The following is a 25,339-nucleotide window of genomic DNA, read 5'->3' on the forward strand; positions in this document are numbered from 1 at the left end:
AGAGAGCGAGAGAGTGAGGGAAAGAGAGACAGAGAGGATGAGAGAGAGTGAGAGGGTAAGGGAAAGAGAGAGGAGGGGAGAGAGACTACATAAACACCAGGGTGTGTGAGGATCCATACTGACATCAGTAAGAGTAGAAAAAGTTCACTTTTCTGTTGTCGTGTGTGTGTGCGTGCGTGCGTGCGTGTAGTTCACAGTGAACAGACCCTCCGTGGTCAGCGTGACCTCAGAGAACGTCTCGATCTCCAGCTGCATAAAAACTAACCGGCCAATCAGAACGCAGTAAATAGGAGCCGGATATTTGAAGTCACAGATTTATGAAAACATGAAAGAGAAGAAGAAGAAAGTTGATCCACAAAACAACCGTTTGGTTTCTGGAGCCCAGGAATAGAAACAGGTTCACACCTCTGGAGACCACGACACAAGATGACACTGATTTATAAGAGTCAATGTTTAGTCAAATATGAGCTTTTTGGGGGGGAGGGGGAGAAAAGAGCCCGACCCTGATGCATCATGGGAGAAATCACTAGCTCTAAATGATTTTACTGAAATTCAATATCCAGTTTTTGACCTGTCTTTATTAGGATGAATCTCTAGTCATAACTAAAATGTTTGGTGTCAAATATGAAGCTTTTTTTTTCGTGGGGGGGGGGAGGGGTGAGTTCCCTACACTGATGCATCATGGGAGAAATCACTAGCTCTAAATGATGTATCCAGGTTGTAAACTGTCTTTATAAGAATGAATCTTTTGTCATAACTAAAATGTTTGGTGTCAAATATGAAGCTTTGGGTGGGGGGGGGGGGGGTGAGACACTGAAGCATCATGGGAGAAATCTGATGCATCATGGGAGAAATCACTAGCTCTAATTGATGTATCCAGTCTGTAAACTGTCTTTATCAGGATGAATCTTTAGTTTCTTTCCTTGAAGTCAGAACTAAAATGTTGTGGTGTCGAAGATGAAGCTTTTGTTTGTGTGTGTGTGGAGTTCCCGACACTGATGCATCATGGGATATCTCCACGGAAAGAGAACTGTCTTTCTAAAGAAAGAATACAAAAGACGAGAGTTCGGATGGAGATGTGGCTAAACACGGTTATAATAAAGAAATCAATCACCGGGCGAGAGGAGGAGGAGGAGGAGGAGGAGGAGGAGGAGATCTCGGTGAGCGCTCCGTGATCCCCCCCCGTACGGAGGCCCAAGCCTCAGCCACCATTTGGCATCCCCGACAGCTCTCGGCGTAATTACCCCGGCAGCCGTGGCCCCTTCTCCTCTCGAGCCGGGCTAATCTGAAAGAGGCCTTGAGCCCTGCCGGCAGCAGGGAGGACGAAGAGGAGGAGGACGAAGAGGAGGAGGAGGAGGAGGAGGAGGCGCAGTCCTGTACCACACACACACGCATCGCCCGCTATGAATCATAATGTATAAACATAAAAGAACAGAGAGGAGCGTCTTGACCTGAAACAGGATGAGGGACGAGGGGGAAAGGGCAGAGGAAAGGAGGCGGCAGAGGAGTCGAAGGAGGGCGAGAAGCCACCGGGCGAGGCGCTTTCAAGACCGTGGGGATGTCGGAGACGGTAAAAGGGCCCATTGAGGGCGCCGCTATCTCGCCCTGGCGCCTAATCAAAGGGATTCAAATGGTGGACGGGAAGCCGAGCCCACAGGTCCTCCTTCCAGGAGGAAGCAGTTATCACAAACACTTCAAAGAAGAGACGCTTTGGGCCGGAGCCCTCGGGCCCAAGGTAAGAAGAGTGTGTGTGTGTGTGTGTGTGTGTGTGTGTGTGTGTGTGTGTGTGGGCTTGTACATCCTTTCGAGTCCCTGGGAGACGCCGACCCCAGAACACCTGACCGGTCACGTCGACCTGATCGCGGTCAGAACGATATCATATTCATACATGTGTTGACCAATATATTCCCATGACCTTTCCATGACCTTTCCATGACTTTAAACCAAATTTCCATGACCAAACATTTGTGAAATCGTGGCGTATACCTGAGTGTATAGCTTAAATGACACAAATGAGAGACACTAGTTTGATTAAAAAGAATAACTATTTATAGAAATCTTTGTTCTTTTAATCAAACTGTGTAAATTAACATATGAATTTAACACATTTCCAGTACTTTTCCAAAAGTTTGGGAGTTTCATTTCTTTTCCAAAGATTTTTCAAGGCCTGGAAATAACCATTTAAAAACTCCATGAAAATTAAATTCCGCGAAAAAAAAAAAATACTTTTGCTCTTGAAGCCGGAGAGATACTCGAGAGTTCACAACAAACGTGGGAACATCTAAGTGTTTGGGGTCATAACATTAATATCATACATATAAATATTTATATATATATATAAATAAATATAAATATATATAAATATAAATATATAAATAAATATATATATATATAAATAAATATAAATATAAAATTAAAGTTTGTACGGTGATCTACCTCACGCGAAAAACGCTTTTGGCGTGAACGCAGCTTTAACGCGACCACGTAGAGACAGAAATTACATGAAGATACGACCAATCACATACGGACGTTTAGAGAACATCTCGGGGGGGTGGGACAACACTGCACTCTTATTGGATCGGCCCGTTGTCTCTAAAACTCGTCGTTCCTTCTGTGCTGTGGGAGAAAAGGGATCAGACAGGAAGTGAGGGGACTACTTTAGACGTCGCACATGGTTGTGGCCGAGCCGTTTACACACCCGCGCCGTGCATCGGGGGGGGGGGGGATCAGCGTGAGATTGTGAGATTTTCTTTGACGTGTATAATTGGGCGAGCACGGGGTCAGCGGTTTGAAGCTTGAATGCCAGGAGGGTTGTTTTTTTTAAAAGTGGAAGCATGTGACAAATCCCACGACTCCTCAAAAAATGTTGTAAAGCGCTGCTGGCCCAGAAGGGATCAACCAGAATCAGGATCGCATGTCCCACAAAATACTAACTAACGTTGTCAGGTTTAGTGGTTAGGGGCCCCGAGCGGGGGCGGAGCTTCTGCTGCAGGACACACGCGCCTCCCTACGCCAGAGCGCCCAGAGGTGTCGCTCTAGAAAACACGTGGAGGAGATGCAATGAACACGCAGCGTCGGAAACACGCGAGGGCAAAGGGGCAAAACTGACCCTGAGAAGTAGGATTATGCCCCTGATGTCCAGAGAGGGGCAAAAAAATTACCCCATAATTTAGATAATTTAATATCGTTTTGAATTTGTTGTGTTGTGTGTGTCCTGTCTGTATTGCCTGTCGCAAAAATATAATTTTTAATTAGAAAAAAGAAAAAAAATTACACTTGTAAAAGTATAAAAAAATGTAAAACAATAACCACAAAGAAATAAGAATAAAATGGAATGATTGTCTGATTTATGATTTCTGTTAAAAAATAAATATATCATAAGAAAACACTGAATCTATAGACTAATGCCCAATAGTTTTAGTATTGCCATTTTCATGACAATTCCTCATATACTGTAAACCTAAATAAGTATATTTATTATTTATATATATATATAATAGAATGACAATAACAATAGCAGTAATAACAGAAATATAATAACAGATATAAATGTAAATTATGTAATGTTTATGACACGACTATGTTAGGTTTGTCAGGTGTATATAAACATGTATTATGTTGCTTAAATTCAATTAAATGTTATTTACACAAGTCTAAAAAATTGCCCTAAATTTCTAAATGTAACCACAAAAACAGATCTGTACATGTCTGACCCCCCCATGCACATGCACCGTCACGCCTTCGTTCATTTTTGCATCCTCATATTTAAGAACTGTGTGACCCCACAGGATCTCACGTCTCCCAACCAGCACCTAGAAACACAAGCCCCGCCTCCTTCCCCATGACGACCGCCAAGACCTTAAAGTGCGACGGCTCAATGAAAAATAATATATTCCCCCGATTCGAGGCCGCCGCCGTCGTGATGAAATCCGCCCGGTTACAGATTCAAGCGAATCTGATTACTGAAGCCTCTGACCTGCCAGCATCCAGAGTATAGACGGACCCCATCTGTCCCACATTAGCACCATTGGAGGGCCTTTAATTGTCGTTTTGGAGGGGGGGGGGGGGGGGGGGGACGAAGCTAAAATAACATACAAACAACAACGATGATAACAACTGCGCCCGGGAATGAAATGAGACGAGCGTGAGATGAGAAACACGAGGCGTACACGTTCTGCTTCTTCTTTCTTTTTTTGGAAAGAGGATCAGCAGAAACATTACTGGCCCCGTATTGATTTACACCGCAATTTGGCATTTCTCTCGTGCGCTCCACACGATCTCTGGCGAGCGGGAGGAGGACCAGCAAATAGCGCTCATCAGATTATTTTTTCTTCAAAAACATAAAAGATTGATACCTCGCCTCTTTTTCCAGACGGAAGAATAATTGAGGGAAAAGGTTGGAATTGGTATTTGGAGAAAAAGAAGAAGAAAAAAATCAGCGAAACCCAAAAGTAGACCGACAGGCTCCTGGAGTTAGTTTAATAAACCATAATGAGGAGAGGGTTGCACGCGTGTGATGGAAGATCCGTCACGCTCTTCCCCGTTAGATCCCTCACGTATCACGCCAGAGTTGGTCTGCTTTGAGGAAAACAGCAAATATCTAACAATGTGATGAAAGCTTTGACAATAATACTTGTTGAATCGTTTCCTGCCGGCTTCAGACACTGAAAACAAATAAAATAAAGGGGAGATTTTCTTTTGCAGTGAAGCCGAATAGCCTCCTTCTCCTAAACTCTACAATTTCCAGGCATGGACTAAAAGGGAAATAACAGATAAACAAGCTTTTTTTCTTTTTTTATAGATACATATATAAATATATATATATATATCAGTCCAAATCACATCAAGGTCTAAACAGTGAGCCCAGAGCACATCTCCTATTCTTTTTCAAAGTTAAGTCCCGCTGTTCCATTTCAAATACCTCAGGGTTACGGGGTCATAATGCTGCTTTCCAGCTTCTGAACACGTTTGTTCAGGCAGCCGACTGTAAACAGGCAGAGATTCAACATCAAATATCTCCACTCCCCATGCTGGCCCTGAGTGATGTGAGCTTCTGGCTTCTCCTCTTTGACGACATACTGAATACAAAGGGACAAAATAATTGTGTAGAATATATATTTATCAAATATAATATATATATATATATGTATTACATATAATATATATATACGCACACAGTGTATTCTAATATATATATAATAAATAATATATATATATTACGTATAATATAATATATATATAACATATATGTATAATGTATATATATAACATATACAACATATATAACATAATATATATACCATATAATATATATATATAACATAATATATAACATAATATATTACATATATATATATATTAATATATATATTACACATCCTTTGTTGTCACGATGCAGTAGGCGGGACCCTGAATAAGGCTATAGGTATGAAATCAATCAAACTTGGCAAAATAACCCAAACCTAAAGATAACATAAAGCCAATATATGTCAGGAAATTAAATTAGTGGTAGCTTATGTTATGGCTCGCAGCTCTTCAGCCATTAAAGGGGGTAATAAATGTGTTATAAAGCTCTTACAAGCCCCTAAGGCCATTAAGGCCTGAGCTGCAGAGCTGTTTACGAGATTGTTTATTACCGGCTGGGCTTATCATCATTTACCACGTGGGGGGGGGGGGGGGACGACGACTCTATAAATAGCAGATTCACTGGTGCTAAACAAGACGCCATAACGGGAATATGTGTCAGAAATGCATCCAGTGGGAAGGTGAGGGGGAGAGGAGAGATGAGGAGAGAGGAGAGCAGAGAGGCATGGTGGCTTCATATTCTCTCCATCCACTGAGCTGACAGGTAGAGAGCCGACGTGATGACCTGACGTTAGAGAGCGAGAGGATAAATATAGAGCGAGGTGTCTTAAAGTGACAGTAACGCTCGTCCTCTCAGTCCAGAAGAGGCTCCGCGACCCCAACTGCCCCGCTCCACCTCCACGTCCCCAAAAACACCGCCCGACGCCTCATGTGTGTATGCAGCGACCGGAGGAGATTGCATCTGTGTGTGTGTGAATTTTTTTTGCATATGAGAAAACAGTTTCTTCAAAAAAGGTTAGTCTATAATGCATAAGAGCCTTTTAGGCCGTCAACAATCTCTTCCTCCTACTGACAACGCACACACACACACACACACACACACACAGACGTACACACACACACACACGGGGGTTTACATCATTTTGTGAGACAGGCCAAGTTTTTGAATTATTCAGTCGCGTTTAACAAACACACGCGTGTAAACGACCACGGAGGAAGAGGTCCACGAGGGATGCAACCCCCCCCCCCCTTTTGGTAGGGGGTCCGTTTAGACGTAGATGAGTTTTTATTACGCAAAACAAATCAAAGGTTTTCAAAGTAAATTTCTCAAAACCCTTTGCCCCGACAAAATAAAAACCCGCGCTCTCGAAACGAAAATCCACGAGTTGAGTTTGGACGCAGTGGGCGGGGCTTAGGCTGCCGAGCGAGGAGTTTCTATTGGTGGGTTTGACTTGCTCTCGGCTCGCGGCGCTAACGGGAGGTTACGGTGAGGAGGACCCCGAGGGGAGTCGGCGTCGCATTCGATTCGTGGATTTTTCGTTTAGAGATCGCAGTTTTTCTTTTTGGAGAGCGATTTTTTGTATTTTCAGAGTAAAGATTTTGGATTTTTGCAGCAACAAATTCGAGTTTCATAAACTAATTTACATACAAACGAGAAATTTGCTCTCAAAACCTTTTTTTAATGTTTGTTTGCGTAATAAAGACAAACATCTGCCTCGAGCCTCACGAGCAGAAAGAAAACAGTCTCTCTGTGTATGTGTGTGTGTCTCTGTGTGTGTCTGTGTGTGTGTGTGTGTCTCTGTGTGTGTGTGTCTCTGTGTGTGTGTGTGTGTGTGTGTGTGTGTGTGTGTGTGTGTGTGTGTGAGCTGTGCATAATGGGTCTTGGTTGTACCTTCAAATGTCCTCCAGGCCAATCACAGGTATTTAAATCACAGGTTGGGGTTCACACGCCGACGTTGGCGAGAAAAAAACATATATATATTTTATTGGATCTTAAAGAGTTAATTAACTACCGAGATCAGGCAGGCTACCAATATTCATTTAATTTGGTTTCAGAGGAAGACACTGACAGATGTTAAAGGAATCCTGTGGAACCGCAGCTTAAGAGCTGTGTGTGTGTGTGTGTGTGTGTGTGTGTGTGTGTGTGTGTGTGTGTGTGTGTGTGTGTGTGATGAAGGGATGTTGATGAGGGAGGAGAAGAGGGCAGACTGGTGGTGTCAGATTTTATAAACGAGGGAGGAAATGTCTTTATCCCAGGTTTGGACCCCCCCACCACTTTCCTTACCAATTTACCAATCCCTCCCGGTGTGTGTGTGTGTGTGTGTTTTGGACCAGTCCGACTCCCAGCAGTGTGTCTTTAGCAGGGCCTTCCCGCCGGGCTGCCAGCCTGTCCCCCCCCCCCCCCCCCCGATGGGCCAACAGCCCAGCTGACGCCCCCGCAGCCCTGCCAACACGACCCACACCTTCGACACACAATCTGCTGCCCTGATCCTGACGGGGGGGGGGGGGGGGGATTAAACAAGAGAAGAGAGCACAGACAATAAGGAAGAAACAAAAGACGTCCCCCCCGTCTCACACAAAGCACTTTAGGTGCAAATGATGTTAGAAAAATGGCGGTTAAACAAATGATTTAAAAAAGGGCTTTTTGGTGAATTCTGCTGGATTTCAGACCAGAAGGAGCTCCAGTTCTACCCGGCAACACGGGGTGGATCCTATATATATTTATACGTAAACAGTCAGTAAACCTCAGAGCTTCACGCTGTCCAGGTGGAAACATGCACGGATATATATTACACTTAGTCTGAGTGTGTGTGTGTGTGTGTGTGTGTGTGTGTGTGTGTGTGTAGGCATTTTAATCAAACCGTAGAAGCTTCTCTGAGCATTGTGTCCTGGGCGATAAAATAAACCATATCCAGCTTCATTTTTACAATAAATGAAGCAAAAACCAAATGTTGTTGAACTTATAGATAAAATAATAAAATATAATAAGAATATCTGACCCGACAAAGAGGGAAGCCGCCGTCATTAAACTTTAACTCCACATTCACGGAGCTGCTCATGCTTTGATTTGACATAGGATTTTTTTCTCAGCAATATATAATAATAATAATTTTACACTGTTCTTATATACAAGTTTATTTAACGACTCCGACTTCAACCGTTCTATAAATGAAGACGATTATTCCGAGGTTAGCTTTTTCTTTTCTAAAAATCACTGCACATTTTGAAGATAGCCTTCTTTCCCAGAACACAACACACACACATACACACTTGTGCTAACACTCACAAAGAACTACACACACACACACTTGTACTAACATACTCAAAGAACTACACACACACACTTGTACTAACATACTCAAAGAACTACACACACACACTTGTACTAACATACTCACAAAGAACTACACACACACACTTGTACTAACATACTCACAATGAACCACACACGCACACCAATAGAAAGGAGGCAAATGTGTGACAATTCAATCCTAAAATGTCCCTGCGTGGTCCTCATTCGTTCCATCATTTCTCACACACACACACACACACACACACACACACACACACACAGACAGAGAGAGAGAGACAGAGACACACACACACACACACACACCTCAAATGAAGCACACCTGAGCTCGTCACATCCGTACCGGCAGGTCTGGCCCTCGGCGTTCGCTCGCTGCAGCTGCCAGCGCCGCCGCGGTGTCACCGGTGTCGAACAGTGTGTTAACAGGACGTGTGTGTGTGTGTGTGTGTGTGTGTGTGTCCACTGCAGCCGGGCCGGTTGTCTCCGTGATGGAGCTGCTCTGCTGGGCCGGTCTAATTACAGGAGAACAGCGTGCTCCAGTCTGGGCCTCCAAATGGCGCCATATGTTCTCCCAGACTAACCGGCTGAATGAAACGCCATTTACCCTCATTCAGGACGCTCCGTGTGTCTGGGAGTCACTCGCACACATAAAACCACTCACACCCCCCCCCCATATAAAACTCAGCCGTCTGTGATTTACCCCGCTCGGCCCACCGCGGATCCTCAGCTTCCTGTTCGGGTTTAACCATTTACAACTCACACACACATTAATGTAACCGGTTAAGTGAACCGACGGGTTTTCTGGTTAATCAGAAACAGGGTTTCCCAAAACGAGAGCCAGGGCGTGGTCCGGTCCATCCGTCTTCTCCGACATGTTGCGCGCGACCCGATCGGCGGCCTGACAGAAGGTGAGGTGGTGAAGGGAGCCGGTGACCCGGAGAGGAGGAAGAAGAGAATAGACGAGTTGTTTACCTTTTTCGGGACACATGGGTTACATCTGCAGTTGTGCCGTCGATCAACTTGAGCCGTTAGCTGCTGGTGCTACTTAGAATAGTTTATTATTAAAAAGGTATTGTTCTTGTTTCTGGAAACTTTGGAACAAGAGTTTGTCTGTTTTTTAACCACAAATGACTTTTGAACTGCAGTGATTGTACCCGTGTCCTCGTATAGTATTTTATATATTGTTGTTGTATTGTTGCTTTATGGACTCATGAGTCTGGAATAATTATATATATTATATTTTTTATGATAATATATATATAATTATATACATATATATAATACTAATATTCATAAAATATATATAATAATTCATATAATAATATATATATAATAATATACATACATATAAATATAATAAATATATAATAATATACATATATACATATAAATATAATAATAATAAATATATATGTATAAAATGACTGAAAAGGTTCCATTAATATGGCGACTATTTCCCGCAAGCCTTTATTTTGTATGTGTCTTTGTATGTTTTAGGTCCTTTTATTTTGAAGCTCTTTCAGCGAGACCGGAAGTCGATGTAAATCTCGTCACATGAAATCGCAAAAAGTGCGTTAGCTGGGTGTACAGAAAGAGAAGATGTTCATGAGTATTTCTATCACTCTATAAATGTCTCAGCACCGAGCTGGAACCGGAACACGGTACTTTGTGTTATATTTGGGCTTCGACTTCATGTTTAGTGACTTTATTCTTTAATTAACTTGTAAAATGATTTGTAATCAGATGCTAATTGTAGCCTTTATCTATATGTTCCCTTTAAGAAGGAGAAAATGTTGTGATTAATGCCCACATGTATATATGAACATCATCTAATTAATGTTTACAGCTCATTTCTGTTTGTTCCGTTAGCTCTTACGATGACTTCTGGAAATTAAATGTAAAAATGAGAAACTCCTAAATGTAGTTGAACATGAATAAAGGAAAGTCTGGAAACATCCGTACGCTGATGAGCTCCATAACATGAAGCTAAAGGCCTTTTATCTACGAGCGACATGTTTTATCGATGTCGTTTCTTCCTTGTTACAAGTTACAATAGCCAATAATACAATTTAATAAGAAGTTATAGCGTCGATGTTTTTTTTCCCATTCGTCTTTGATTCCAGTATTTCGCCCGAAATCCCAATCAGTGTCGCCGATAACGGGAGCATAACATGCTTTGTGGTTGCGAAAAAAAGCTGACAACATTTTGCATCGTGACCTCTTTTTTCGGGGGGGTAAAGCTCCCCGAATCCCCCCCCCCCCCGTATCGTCGCCAGATAGACCTATCGCACATCATCGGCGTGTTAATGAGCGCCGCCGTCGCGGCCCGAGCCGCTCGCAGATGCCTATCGAGGCCGCGCAACAAAAAGAGAACGCGAGTAAATATGGACCGTAATTAGTACGACAAGGTTGAGGAAACTGATAACGCGGCGGCGGCGGCCTGGAGGCGCGTGAACGGGACACACACACACACACACTCCACTGTACCCTCACACACACACACACACAAATCAAATGTGTTAATCAGCTTGCTGCAGCACATAATGAGGACCCGCTAAGCCGCGGCTATCGGGCGCCATCGGCCGCGGCGCCTTCAAAGAGACGATTCTTCGCTTCTTCTACGAACCGGCTTAAAGCCGTCGAGACCCAACGCGGGCTTTAAAAAAAAACCTGGAGAGTGGAAGTGATGCTTGTAGAGCGGCGAGGAAGAGCGATGCACGTGGAGGAGGAAGAGCAGCCTGTAAGGGGCGGGGCCTAAATACTATACATGCAGTAAAGAAATGTCATGAGCGTGTAGATACTGGTCGTGTAAGATCACATGAAGGTGTACGATACGCCGCCGGCTCATAAACCGGACGTGGCCGCGCTGAAAACGCTCAAACGGAGTCAGCGTCATGGTTTCAGATTTTTTAAAGTAAAAAAAACATTTATTTTTTTCTAAAATGTTTGACTCGCCTGGAGTGCACACACAGACACACACCGTGATGCAGCGGTGTGTGTGTGTGTGCACCTGGCCACCGAGACACACCTGCGCAGGCACACACACCGTGATGCAGCGGTGTGTGTGTGTGTGCACCTGGCCACCGAGACACACCTGCGCAGGCCGAACGCATGAATCAGTCAAGTCGGTTACAGCTCAGCTCGTTTCCACAGAACTCACGGCATGTCGGAATTCTTACTCAACCATCCAGGTGTCCGCGTGCGTGTGTGTGAGCGTGTGTGTGCCTCTCGTGCAGTTCGTGGCCCCGCTCTGACCTGGGAGGTGGCGTACAGCTCCAGCCCTCCAGCTGGAGAAGTGATGACCTGAGAACCAACAGAGAGACTCGTCCTCTCGTCCTTGTCTCCTCGCCTCCTCGTCTCCTTGTCCCGACTGAGACATGCAGAGGTGGGACGACTCTTTGGCCTCCTTTAAATCACCGCTTGAAACTTGATGTCTTTTAAAAACAACTTTCCTCACTCTTTAAGTTTCTTCCCAGCTCTGTTATTTATGTGATATATAAATTGTATACAACTATTTTATTTTCTTCTTCACTATGTATACATACATGTATATATGTGTAGAAATACCGTATATATATATATATTCATGTATATATATATACGTTTATATTTATATATATATATATATAAACATAAATATATACACATGAATATATATATATAAATATATATAAATAAATAAAATATATACACATACACACAAATATGCAATATATGTATATATATGTTTATATATATATATAAATATAAACATATATATATACATGAATGTATATATACATAAATATATCGAAATAAATAAAATATATACACATATACACAAATATACAATATATATATACACACACACATACATACTGTAAATGTCTTTCTGCCTGTAAAGATGGATGTGGGATCATATCTTAGTAAATTCTCTACATTGTGTTATTATCATAACACAATAAGTTCACACACTCAAACAAACAGTGTGAACTTCTCGTCTAACATCAGAGGAACTGAAATGACGTCTCGGGTCCCCCCTCTGGGCTCGGCCGTCAAACCCAAAGCTAACTCTGTAGCGACGTTAAATAAACCGCGTCGTAAGCCGCCGTCTCGCAGGTGAAATGTTCCGCCGTCACAATTATTCTAACGCCGGCGTGCCAGGATGCCGGTGCTACCAAAACACTGCTGTCAACCCAGGGGTTTAATTAGTTTGGCACGCGTGCCACTTATAATCACCTGCCATTACCGGTTCTGGCTGCATCTGCTTACACGTCTGTCAGCGGCCGGCTGCGCATGTGTGTGTGTGTGTGTGTGTGTGTGTCGGACATCATCCGATGTGAAATCTAGACACAAAGGGTTTATGGCGGTATCTATATCTACATGCACATATTTATGTAAATAGTTTTTTTTTTTTTTGGAGAGAGTGTATTCGAAGTAGCTGTCGGGACGGTTGTGTTAGTGCGGGGCGGAGTCGTGTGTGTGTGTGTGTGTGTGGGGGGGGGGGCCTCAATGGTGGCTACACCTCCGGCCGAATGCGTCACATTGGGATCTTTTTTCACAAGAGCTGGAAGAAGAAGAGGAAGAGGACTTGAGAAAAGGAAGTTAAAAGTGAATCGTTCACTCCCCCTGGCGTAGCCGTGGTTACCTCTGGGGCTGGGATAAGAGGAAGAGGAGGAGGAGGAAGAACCTCCTGGCTCTCAGTCACGTGACACCCGAGCTCAATAGCTGAAGGATGGACCTCAGGCTGTGGATTCAGCTCCGATCGGGTCATGAGCTCTCAAGTGTGTGTGGCTCCATACGTGTGTGTGTGTGTGTTTGTGTGGCAAAACACGTGCACACTTTCCCCGCTGAAGACGCGTCTTATCCTGAAAGCTCCTCCCCCCCCCCCTATTCTCTAGCAGGAAGTTCCCCTGCAGCAGGAAAACAAGGCGGCCATATTGTGCCTCGATCGGAAAACATCTGTCGGGGACTTTGTGCGGCGACACTAATTACGGAATATCCGCGATAATCCGGACCGCCGATAAGAGAGTCATTACTCCGGCAGACGTTTATCACGGCGGGATTGATGACCCATTTCGGAGGCTCGCCTCCGTACACGGAAGCGGCGCCGCCGACACCTCCCTCTCTCTCCCTCTCTCTCACGTCGCCGCCATTCGTCAGCGGGAGATCGAGTCGGAATCGTAATTAACAGCGGCGGACTTTTGGTCCCGATAGAATTTTTAGAAAAGATGGGGGGAGGGAGAGAGGGAGGGAGGGGGGGGGGGGGTACTCTGTTTTCCTTTTCTTACTAATTGCCGCTCTGCAGAATCTCCAAATACGGGATTCGCTAAGAGACGACGGCTCCGCGCGATGAGCTGTCAGGAGAACACCGGACGCACTCTCACGGGTCAAAGGTCAAACATAAACTATGCAACCCGCGCTCCTGGAATACATAACTTACCGGAGCAGATGATCACAGTGGGTACGGGACTAAAGGTGCGGCCACCTGCCGGCCGCGTCCCGCCGCCGTGGCGGGAACGAACAGCGACAGCTTGGGGACCGCCCTGAGAGCTCGTCCCCCGCTACAGGGGCAGAGAGCGGGGGGGAGGGGGGGGGTGACAGCGACGCCAGAGATGTTCCACACACTGACAGGCGGGTCTTACCTGGCCAACCCTCTGTGCACACCGGCCCCGTGACACACACACACACAAGGGAAGCTACACAGGGACCTGCATGCGTGTGACACACACACACACACACGCACACGGTGACCCGGTGTAATTCCTCTGGCACGCGGCCGCTTGACAGCAGCAGCTGCGGCCGCTACGGCAGACAGATGAAATTTTCATAACTATCTCCTCCCAACTTGCGTCCTCACCTTCAGGATAATTTACGAGCCGCCCGGCGGGCCTTGAAGAGACAATATGCTGCGATGTGAAATGAAGTGTTCCAGCGGCGTGGATTATAATTAACAGAGGAGAGAGAGCAGGGATGGAGCGAGTGGACGGGGAGGGGTGTGTGTGTGTGTGTGTGTGTGTGGTAGATGAGGTGGGCATGCATGTATAATGTGCATGTGATATGCACATTGTGTGTGTGTGTATATGTATATATATATATATATGTGTATGTGTGTGTATATATATATATTATATTTGTATTTTATATATATATATATTAGGGCTGTCAGCGTTAACGCGTTAATCTATGAGATTAATTTGGCCGCGTTAACGCACTAAAATATTTTAACGCAACTTTGTTTACTTCCGGTGTTCGTTTACGTTTTTACACTCAAACCGAGTGTCAAACCGCGGCACTACGGTTTAACACCGTTTCCGTTTTTAAAACAATTATTTCTCCGCGAAAATAAGGAGCAGAAATCAGTTTAATTCGTGGATGAATCAGTCGGGTTTCCTCCTGCTCCTCCTTCCTCCCGTCTCCCCCTCTGATACACAGAGGAACAGAGGGGCGACGTGTCGGGGGACGCGCGGAAAGAACTCGTCACACGAAACCTTCAACGTGATTGGTCAATCCGTTTGTCTGTCAACATTTTGGGGAAAAAACAACCAATGAACACTCAGTAAATCACAAAGGACCTCCCACCTCACAGGTGAGGCTCATTTAGCAGCCTGTCAGTCAGAGAGCAGAGAACACGGCACCAGGACAACTGAGCCTCATTTCAGAGCTGAGATTGTTCTGGAATGTTTGATGTAGAACACGTGGGTATGTGTCATATGCAAACGCCTTTAAAAGGTGAATTTAATTTATTTTGTAAAATGTATAAAATGCCCCCAGCCTCCAGAGGGTTAACGTGACATATGTGAATGTCAGTCAGTCACCAAGGCCACTGGTTCTGCTGTTCAGTGGTAAAGATGACAAGACCAATGGGGTCTCAATATACTTCTTTTTTTTTTACTAATCTGATGTTTCACTGAAGAAACAATTTATCATCCACAATATTAAATACCTCGCTGGCACTTTATAGGTAGGAGCCTCTTTGAAACACAGCTCTGTGTGAAGTTTGGTCTTTAAAAAGAAGGAACTTTTAACTTTTAATTGCGATTACTCGCGATTAATGAATTTCAAAATGTGCGATTAATTAGTTAATTTTTTTAATCGATTGACAGCCCTAATATATATATATACACATATAAATATATATATACACATACATAAAAATATATACAAATACAAATATATATATATACACCATGTGAATATAATACAAAATCTCAATAACTTTTCCATATATATATATATATATACACCATGTGAATTAACACATGAATATAATAAAAAATCTCAATAACTTTTGTATTTTTTTATATATAACTTTTCCAGGCCTGGTAACCATGTTTAAATCCCAGGACTTCCTCCAGGTTTTCCGTGACCGTATGAACCCCGAACAGGATCAACTCTAGATGAGCGAGATGTTTTCCCAGCCTCCGCCGCGCTCGCCGTTTGCTTCTCACGCCGCCCGCCACACATCCTCAACCCCAATCATGCTCCATCAGCTCTCGGAGATTTTGGGTTCGACCAGAAAGAATGTCCCGGGTTTTATTTTGTGTGACTACCAGTAAAACATTCCCTCCCCTTCTCTCCTCACCACATTGTCTTGTTTCCAAAATACAAAATCTTGTTTCCATATAAAAATTAAAAAAACAGCATTTAATGGGCAACTGGTTCTGCAACAAGTGTGTTTAAATGTCTGCGGGACTTTTTAATGACATCTAGAACTCTCTCCTTCTCCCTTTCTGTGCCACGCGGCGTTGCCAAAGCTCTTATTCTGAAATGCATAATTACGAAAATGACCGTTTCCATTAAAACCGGCGTGCACTTTAATGCAGTTTTGTGAGTCGAGTCAACAAGGAGAGAGGGGGAGCGTGATGCCGAGCGCTGCCAGGAGCCAGCCTTCCATTCCCACTGCAACCACATAACGAGAGAAAGCGTGTACCTCGACGGCCAATTACCGGCTGCTCTAAGGACAAGGCAGGATGGAGATAAGTGTGTGTTTACACGGGGAGAACTTTGTTTGTACGGTAAGTAAAAGGTAAAGAAAATAGCCGTAAACGGTCGTCTGATTCCAGGTGCTCACGGAGGACTTCACCGCGATGGGGGTACGGCAGCATGCATCATGTGATATGCACATTGTGTGTATGTGTATATATACACACATTATATTATTTATTTATATATATACATACATACACACATATGTATATACATATATATATATATGCACATACATATATACACTACTGTTCAAAAGTTTGGGGTCACTTAGAAATGTCTTTATTTTTCAAAGAAAAGCACTGTTTTTTCATTAAAGATAACATTAATCAAAAATACCCACTATACATTGTTAATGTGGTAAATGACTATTCTAGGTGGAAGTGTCTGGTTTCTAATGAAATATCTCCAGAGGTGTATAGAGGCCCATTTCCATCAACTATCACTCCAGTGTTCTAATGGTACATTGTGTTTACTAATCGCCTTAGAAGACTAATATCTGATTAGAAAACCCTTGTGCAATTGTGTTAGCACAGCTGAAAACAGTTATGCTGGTGATATAAGCTATACAACTGGCCTTCCTTTGAGCTTGAAGTTTGAAGAACAAAATGAATACTTCAAATATTAATCATTATTTCTAGCCTTGTCAATGTCTTGACTATATTTTCTATTCAATTTTCAATTCATTTGATAAATAAAAGTGAGTTTTCATGGAAGACACGAAATTGTCTGGATGACCCCAAACTTTTGAACGGTAATGTATATACATATATATACACACATACATATATATATATATACACACATATATATATACATATATATTAGTGCTGTGAAAAATAACGCGTTAACGCGTAATGATTAAATTACAGGATTAATTAGTTAATTTTCTTTACCGCATATATACGTCTGTTGTTGGTCGTCTCGACAGCAGCATGTCATTTCTGTCTCTACGTGTCGCGTTAACACTCCGATCTCCGTCTCGCACGCAGCAGAGCTCCGATGCCAGCGCGCGCACTGGTGAGCAAGTTATGTGCATCCCTGTGTCTAAATGTATATATCCGTCTTGTCATAAATCTTTTTGTTCTCACAAAAATATACCGAGAATATCGGTAATATGTGATTAATCATGATTAATCCACAGAAACCTGTGATTAATTTGATTAAAATTTGTAATAGTTTCACAGCCCTAATATATATACACACATATATATATATACACACACACACACACACATGTATATACACACACACATATATATATGTGTGTATATATATATATATACACATGTATGTAAATATATATATATGTATATATATAAATACATATATTATATATATACACATGTATATATATATATATATATAAATAAATATATATATGTATGTATATATGTATATATATATGTATATATATATGTGTATGTATATATATATATGTATATGTATATAATATATATAAATATATATACACACATACAGGTCACCTGAGGTCAGGACGCGTCATGCATAGCTGACGGACTGATTGTGAAACAAGGTGCAAGAGGAGAAGAATAATTCATAATCTACACACACACACACACACACACACACATACATACACACACACGTCGAAGACACGCATGTAACCCGGTCTGAGGGACCACACAGGCGTGTTTTAGATAAAGACCGACAAAGTAGACGACAGCGTCTCGGGCTAACCGCCGCGTGCGCGCTAATTACAGGGCGCCCGGCCGCCATGAAAGAGACGGATGACATGCACTCGTTTGTTTTCTCCTCCAGCGCCCCGAACAGAGTAAACACGGCAAAGACAACAACAAAAAGAAGAGAAAACACACAGGAAGAACATGGCTGTTGGATGGGAGTTCCTTGTCTACACACAGGTGTGTGTGTGTGTGTGTCTGTGTGTGTGTGTGTGTGTCTGTGTGTGTGTGTGTGTCTGTGTGTGGTAAAAGATAAACAATGGCGGAGAGCAGAGAAACCGTCGCTTCTGCTCGCGGTGGAGGCGGCGTGGAGGATCTGGTGAACACGCCCCCTAGAGGTGCTCGCGTTCATCACACGGGACCCGGGTGACCGGCCGGCCGCCAACCAGAACCGTGGTTAAATGACGCCATCACGGACGCCACCGCCGCCCGAATTAAAGCTACTTATTGGCAGCTTGATGCCAGCTTGTCGTTTTACTTTATCGTGAAGAAAAAAATAACATCATTACCCGAAATGCAGCGAATGCAACAGCCAATCAGAGCGAAGGAAAGTCTGGAAGGACCCAGTGCGATCTTTATTACGCAATCAAATAAAAAAGGTCTGGAGGGTAAATTTCTCGTTTTTAAGTAAATTAATTGTTCGTTTTGCTGATTAGAATCAAAAACATTTGCTCTTAAAAAAAAAAAACTTGCACACAAAACGAAAAGGAAAGAGTTGAGTTTGGGCGTAGGGGGCGGGGCTTAAGTACAACAAAAAAGGTTTTGAAAGCAAATTTCTCATTTTTAAGTAAATTTGTTTGTTTTGCTGATGAAACTAGAATCAAAAACATTTGCTCTTAAAAAAAAGAAAATTGCAAACAAAACAAAAAGCTACGAGTTGAGTTTGGGCGTAGGGGGCGGGGCTTAAGTACAACAAAAAAGGTTTTGTATAGCAACATTTCTCAAAAATATTTGCTCTCAAAATAAAAACATTTGCTCACAGAGAAAAACCTGCGCTCTCGAAACAAAAAGCTACGAGTTGAGTTTGTGCGTAGTGGGCGGGGCTTAAGCTGCTGAGTGAGCGAGGAGTTTCTATTGGTCGGTTTGACTTGCTCTCGGCTCTCGGCTCGCTACGCTAGCGGGAGGTTACGGTGAGGAGGACGCGGAGGTGAGTCTGCATCACATTGCTCCGTTTTGTCAAAAGTATTTTAAAAGTAGCAGCACTTCACTTTTATCATGTCGTTAGTGCCGTGGATTTTTTGTAATTTTATTTTAATAACGACATGGAGGGCTGCCGTGATGACTTTCCGCGAGCATGTAACGTTAGCTCAAACATTTTAAATACGTTACACAGTAACCTCCCGTTAGCGTAGCGAGCCGAGAGCAAGTCAAACCCACCAATAGAAACTCCTCGCACATTCAGCAGCCTAAGCCCCGCCCACTACGTCCAAACTCAACTCGTAGATTATCGTTTCGAGAGCGCAGGTTTTTATTTTGTCGGGTCAAAGGGTTTTGAGAATTTTACTTGGAAAAGCTTTGATTTATTTTTGCGTGCTTTTCGTTTGGAGAGCGGATTATTTTCTTTTTTTCGCGGATTTTTTGAATTTGAGAGCAAAGATTTTTATTTCCAACAACAAAAAGTCATCTTCAAAACGTAATTAATTTACTTACAAACGACAAATTTGCTCTCAAAACCTTTTTCTTTTTTTAAATTTGCGTAATAAAAAAAGACGCATCTAGACAAATCTACCTTCACGCACACTCAAACCCTCGGCCAATCACGGCGGCCCGGACGGCTCTGTGGGAACCCTTTGAGTGTATTAAAGAGAGTGAGTTGTAAACGCCGTGAGATTAATCCCTGCAGTATGGCGTCTCCACTTCTGGGGCTTTCACGAGGTCATCGGCCACATTAGACAAGGCTGCGCTCGGCCCGTCTCCATTGTGGACGCGACGTTGACAATCTTTGCAACTCCCATCTGGGACAGGGGGACCTCCATTGTCTCCGGACTCCCGGGCCCCCACCCCGGGGTGCGGGGCGTGGTCCGACACAAAAGAAATGTCACCACTCCGGCACTGAGATGCCGACGGAGGTCTCTCTCTCTCTCCCTTTTATATATCTCGTCTCTATGCGTCTCCGCAGGGGGGGGTTCAACTGGTAGCTGACATCACCAGCGGAGGGGTCAACCCGGCTTCAACGTCAGGTCTCTGACCCCCCCCCCCCCCCCTTTGGTGTTGATGACAGACCGGAGTCCCTTTTGTGAAGCGTCTCTCCACATCCAGGTGAGGACAAGAGGGCGTTCGACAATGCCAGGAAACATAAAGCCGACGGAGGCTGTGACACGGCCCCCTAGAGGTCACGGGGGGTCGAGCCGGACAGCCGAGTGACGAGTGCAGCTGCGGACACGTGGGCCTCCGGCTCGGCCGGCCGTGTCAGCTGATGTCGGCCTTTGTCGCGGGATAGAGACTTCAGTAAGTCGGAGAGGAGTCATACACAGAGTCAGACGGTTCAGCTATTATAGTGTAACGGGGTCAACTCGGCTTTTCAAGGGGGGGCGACGCACTTTTAATTAGATAATAGATGAGTTGTGGTTTAAATTAGAACATTTCAGGTCTCAAAATAATCCGGAATAAACTACATGAAGACAAATTGAATTGGAGGCTCTCCTTTGGGGGGACATACATGTCATAAAGACGATCAAAAGAAACAAAATAAGTGCCTAGCATAGATAGAAAAAGCCCATTATATGAGTAACTGTCTACCAACGGGAGGCAGATGAACATGGCTGCCTCCGCCTCTTTAGTCACAAAATAAATGGAGAAACAAATTAAAACGGACTATTTAAAAAAAAAAACTGAATGGCATCGAGAAGCCAACGAGACAAAGAACGTGACTCGCTCGTCCAGAGCCGTCCGACTGATGCCAAAGGTCAACGCCCCCTGCCCCCCCCCGCTCTGAGAGGGAAGTCATGCACGGAGCATATATACAAATATTTAAAAAACACCTCCGCCCGTCTCCACCTCTTCTTCTTTGGAGGGTTTGCACTCTGTTAATGTTTCACTAGCTGGCCGGCTTGCTTTTACACCGGGGAATGAAAGGGGGGGGGGGGGGGGGCAGTAAAGGACGAGCGTGGATAAAAGAGCAGGAGAGAGAGAGCCAGATGGGCACCTTCACAGTCCATTTATCAAACCCAGTGCGCCCCCCCCCCTCCCCTCCTCCCCCCTCCCCGCTGCTCTCATGTCCTAAACCCCCATGTAATTCTGTAATGATTTTCATTATCATATAATGACCTTACAAAGCCTACAGCAGTTTGCATGGTCAGTACAAAAACTCGCAGCTGTTCCCTTCCCGTGTTTTTGCTCGCCGGCTGTGACCAGAAAACCCACATCTTTTATGGGTTTTTTTTTCCTGTTGGTCAGTGTTGACCTCCAGGCACGGGAAGGTCAGCGTGAGGTCACCTCGTCCCCGAGGGTTCAATACTGTAATCGGACAGATTCGAGATGGCATCTTATCGAATATCTACCGTGAGTGAGTTTGGATTTTCTGTGTACTTGCAGTGCGTCAGAAATACACGAGGGCAAAGGGCAAAGCTGCCCCGAAGAAATATAATGTTGCCCCTGATGTCACGAGGAGGGGCAACAAATGCCCCATAGTTAAGATAATGGAATAGCTTTTTGTTTTTGTTCTTTTTGTTAAGTCTGCATTGCCTGGACTAGGTAGATACACACACAAAAAAACTATAAATATAATTTTTAATTACAAATAATAATAATTTATAGTATGTAAATAACAAATAAATATAATTTAGAATTATAAAAAACTAATAATAATTTATAGTAAGTAAAGAACAATAAATAAATGAATAAATATAATTTTGAATTTAAAAAAAATAGTATGTAAATAACAATAAATAACCACAAATAAATAACAAACAAATTGAATATGACTGTCTGATTTATGTTTTTATTTTCATTTTTTATCTAAGAAAACACTTTGAATCCGTAGACTACTGCCTAATCGTCTTATTGCCATTTTTATGACAATTCCTCATATACTGTAAGCCTTAATAAGTATATTTATTATTTGTGAATAAAGGTTAAATGTTATTTCACAAGTCTCAACAAGTGCCCCCAATTTCTTTTTTAATGCTCCTGGATTTCAGTAAGTGGGAAAAAAAATTACCCCCTAAAAAATATGTAAATGTCCTCCCCTGATGTCAGACAGTGTATTCTTCTTCGGTGGTATTTGTGTATAAGTTAAATAAAACCCCTAATGGCTCCAGTATTAAGCGTTCTATACTTCTAGTGCCATTTTTGTAATACGTTCCCCGGAGGTTGTGCCTTAATCTGCACTTCCTGTGCGCCGTACTTCAGCGTCTCTCCTCCAGCGCACCCGCCCTCATAATAATCCATCTATTTCTAGGGGCACTCGCGGGGCATTTACCAAAAAAAAGGGGGACGCCGCGGAGGGCAGCATCGATCAAAGAATTCACCGTGTGCATCGGGGGAAAACCCGGTTACCAGAAAAGCTCATAAGAATAAAAATAAATTAAAAAAAGCTCTCATAACTCGGCGGGCTCAGAGCGAGGCGAGCCGAGGCATCGCTCACTCTGAGTGCCTATAAGTCACTCACTGGTCACCGGGTCCAATTTCTCTCTTCTTTTTTTTGTTGCTTCTCGGTCGGTACTAAAAAATAAAAAAAACGCCCCGGAGGCAGAAAGCGGCAGCGAGCCGACCAGCGCCGCTTTAAAAACCGGTGTTGAAGAAACAAAAGTCGTCCAGAAACTTAATCAATCAGCGCCGGTTGTTTATGTTTATGCGCCTCTAGCGGGAGTCATCAATCACCCGTTGTTGTTGTTTTTTCTCCGTTCTTTTTTGGGGGGAAAAAGTATTACGCACTGAATAAAAAGTGAAGTATTATGATAAAAAAAATATATAAAATAAGCTCGCCTGTTGCATATCGGGTGGGAAGAAAACTAATTTGGACCCCGAGAAAGAAGAAATAAATCAGCTTATTAATAAATTAAAAAAAGAGGCTTTATGAAAATAAATGATTTAAATACATGTGACCCTGAGTTCCTGTTCGGCACACGCCGCATCCGTAATCCAAAACAATAACTTTACCTTCTAATTAGTATGCGCGGAAGAAATACAAACTCTTTTCTTTCTGCCCGGTAACCAGTACCAGTGCGTCCCCACTTAACATTGCACACGGCCATGTGGTTAGTGTGGCGTGGATGAGATCTGTTGACAGCCACTTGACAGCGTGGCCCCTCCGGCTCTCTGTTGTAAGTGGGGGGCAATGGGGGTGAGGGGGGGTTAGGGATAGACATTTAATGTGTGTAAAGGGAGGGGGTGAGGGGGGGGGGGTATCAGGAGCAGCTGGAGTTCAAACACATTGTGTGGCACGCTCGCCCTCCTCCAGAAAACTAATCTAATCAGCCCTCCGCCGCTGATGGAGTAAACGTCTGGACGAGGACGGAGCTCTTCCTGTCCTGGTGTGTGATACTGGTCTTCGGGGTCTTGAGGGTGGGCCGAGGGGTTAGACATGCTAACATAGCATTGTGGGTGGTGGGTGTGGGGGGGGGCAGGTTGTGTGTGTGTGTGTGTGTGTGTGTGTGTGTGTGTGTGGCGACATGGTTTCTAGCTTTCAGCACCTGCAGCCGGAATGCACTATCAGAGCCGACGTTGTGAGGCCGGTGAAGGCAAAGGTGTGTGGAAACAGCCCGTTTACAAGGCTCATCTGGACAGGGGGGGGGGGGGGGGCTGAGGGTCAACTGAGGGAGATAGCCCAAAAACAGGGGGGGGGGGGGTCACGCTGCAGGAAGCTGACACGCATCCCTCAAAAAAAGGAGAAGATGTTGTTCTCAGGAATTTCTATTCTGTGGGTAACTGCCCCGGGCACTCTGGTCCAAAGCGTGTGTGTGTGTGTGTGTGTGTGTGTGTGTGTGTGTGTGTGTGTGTGTGTGTGTGTGTCACTGGAGGTCAAAACCATCGATAGAGACAATAAGCAGTGAAACATATGTGAATGCAGATCTAGTATACACATGCATGCTGGTGTTTGTGTGTGTGTGTCCTCCAGCTAGTGCTGAGGGGGAGATAATGAACAGCTAAAATAACACTGCGTGTATGTATGTGTGTGTGTGTGTGTGTGTATGTGTGTGTGTATTTGTGTGTGTGTGTGAGGCCCTTCTTTATCTGAATGAATGGCCAGTGTTCTAATCCTTATCTGGGAGGAAGGAAGTGAGCTGGTTTATCCGAGGCACACGTGTCGTGGTGATAGCTGCCAGACCAACGGACCACAAACGCACCGCGGCGCGTCTCTGTGGGCAGCGTTCACATGCTGGAATTTAAAAATGGATTTCCAGGACTTTAAACCAAATTTACGTGACCAAACATTTTGTGAAATCTTGGTGCATCGATGAAAAATGGGAACAATTTAAACCAATAATGAGAATTCCAAAGCATACAGTATATATATATATTTTTTTATATATATATAAATATATATATATATTCTTTTTTAATAAATATAAATCTTTTTTTAAATATATACATACACATATAAAAAAATATATATATATATTTAAAAAAAAGAAATATATATATATATATAGTGTAAATTAACATGTGAATATAACACATTTCCATGACTTTTCCAAAAGTTATAAACTTTTCCAGGCCTGGAGATAAACAGTTTTTTAAATTCCATGACTTTTCCAGGTTTTCCCTGACCGGAGGAACCCCGTGTGGAGTTTAAATCCCCTCTGGGTGAGAAGTAGGACCGCGTGGCGCTTCACGATCGCTGTGACCTCTACTTGTGCCTCAAAGTTGTGTCAAATTCTTTGGGGGTGAATTCACAAAATATCCGCCTCTGGTGCTTCCTGGTAATGACACTCATGTGTCGTCACTTCCTGGGTGTTGACCTTTGACCCCTGAAGTGTTTCACACGCGTTATTTATCGTTTGCAGATATATTTAATAACTGAGAGAGTCGATGTTCCCCCATTAGCTTCAATGAGCTCGCTGCAGTTTTCGGGCTCTCTAATTGGAATGAACTTTTTCTTCTTTTTTTTTTCGGCACGCCACATTTTTTCTATGACCTCGTTTTGGGGATTTCAAGGCGACTTAAATAGAAACATACATTTCATGTCAGCCCGCTGTGTAAAAATTCAAGAAATTCAGCATAAAGCTTTAAATATTAAGCAGATGGCTCATTTCCAAGATGGAGTGACACCTGTGTGTGTGTGTGTGTGTGTGTGTGTGTGTGTGTGTGCGTCCTACTTTACCCGCCTCAC

The 25,339-nt window shown here is 43.6% G+C and overlaps 1 protein-coding gene across 1 annotated transcript in view; it reads right to left on the bottom strand.

Moving 5' to 3' along the window:
- fto (FTO alpha-ketoglutarate dependent dioxygenase) overlaps nucleotides 1-25,339 on the bottom strand; it is a 137,133-nt gene that overhangs the window by 51,268 nt on the left and 60,526 nt on the right. The gene's annotated exons all lie outside the window — the stretch shown is intronic.

Source organism: Pseudoliparis swirei, chromosome 4, assembly GCF_029220125.1.
Source record: "Pseudoliparis swirei isolate HS2019 ecotype Mariana Trench chromosome 4, NWPU_hadal_v1, whole genome shotgun sequence".
Classification (NCBI taxonomy): Eukaryota; Metazoa; Chordata; class Actinopteri; order Perciformes; family Liparidae; genus Pseudoliparis; species Pseudoliparis swirei.